Genomic DNA, 1,392 nt, shown 5'->3' with positions numbered 1-1,392 from the left:
TGCAGAATTGTTAAGGAAATAGTTAATGAATGAATGAATCAATCAATATTATTTATACAGTGTTTACTATTTTCAGAGCACTGTACTAAGTGCCTGGGAGAGTACAATACACTAGAACTAGCAGACTCATTCTCTACCCATAATGAGTTTACAGTCCAGAGGGGGACACAGACATTAAGATGAATAAATGAGTAATTTATAATATATAATTTAATGATATATACACAAGTGCTATGGGATTGGGGGTATGGCGAATATCAAATAGCCAAAGATCACAGATACAAGTGCATAAACACGGAGATAAGAGGATATAATCTGGAGAAAACTGAAATTAATTGTTGGTATCTCCTGGGAGAAATATGATTTTAGAAGAGCTCTGAAGATGAGGAGATCTGGTGGTCTGGTGGATTCTGAGGGACAGGGAGTTCCATTTGAGAGGAAAATATAAACAAGAGATCAGCAACAGGAGAATTGAGAACTAGGCACAACTGAGTAGGCTAGTTCGAGAGGAATGAAAAGTCCAAACCGGTGTCTAGTGTCCACAATGGGAGGTCAAGGAGGAGGGGGATAGAAAAGAATCTGTTAGATTTGGAAAGATGGAGATCACTGGTGACATGGAAGAGAGAGGGCTCAGTGAAACAAAGAGTAGAGAAACCGGATTGTAGAGGGAGCTGGAGGAGAAAAATTGGAAGAAATGGATATATAAAACTCTTTTGAGGAGTTTGGACAGGAATGGGAGCAAGAGGTGGGTCAGTAGCTGGAGAGTTGAAAGGGACCCGCCCTCTCAGGACCACACCTGGAGGGTTTCTGGTACTCTTCCAGTCTTGGCTTCGGGAGGGAGAATCAAGCAGAAGCATACACATTCCATTCCTAGTTTGGGCAGGGGCTAGCTAGTAGAAGGCAATCTGCTACAAGGCAAAACTCACCTGTGCTGGACATCAGTGGCATGGGAGAGAGTTGAGGGTGGAGGTTCAAGTTTTCTTAGCAAAAGAAGGCAATGATAAACCACTTCCATATTTTTACCAAGAAAACTCTATGGATATACTACAAGGACAATTGCAGGTGGAGGTGGGGAATTCTGGGAATGATGAGTCCATGGCATTGATATAGGTTAGAGACAACTCGACATCATAAGACAAGACAAGGCAAAGGGATCCAGAGAAGTCTTTCTTTTTTTTTTTTTTTTAGAATGGGGAGACATAAGCGTAATTGAAGGCAGACGGGAAGGAGTCATCAGAAAGGGAGCATTTGAAGATGGTGCAGATGGTGGTCAGAGAAGGAAGAAGCATGGGTGCAAACATTTCAAAATGTACCTTCTCAGAGAGAAAGGGCTGGCAAGAGGGTTAGTAAGAAAAGGAATCTCTCTATAGATTCTGCCTATAACCATGAAGA

General features: G+C 41.9%; 1 non-coding gene across 1 annotated transcript; it reads left to right on the top strand.

Annotated features, from left to right (window-relative positions):
• Positions 1-778: 778 nt before the first annotated feature.
• LOC114810964 lies at positions 779-916 on the top strand. Its single transcript, XR_003758652.1, has one exon. It is a non-coding gene; the product is annotated as a small nucleolar RNA SNORA7 (small nucleolar RNA).
• The last annotated feature ends 476 nt before the right edge of the window (positions 917-1,392 follow it).

The sequence above is a fragment of the Ornithorhynchus anatinus genome, chromosome 3 (assembly GCF_004115215.2).
Source record: "Ornithorhynchus anatinus isolate Pmale09 chromosome 3, mOrnAna1.pri.v4, whole genome shotgun sequence".
In the NCBI taxonomy this organism is placed as follows: Eukaryota; Metazoa; Chordata; class Mammalia; order Monotremata; family Ornithorhynchidae; genus Ornithorhynchus; species Ornithorhynchus anatinus.
This window is presented reverse-complemented; position numbering and strand designations above follow the sequence as displayed.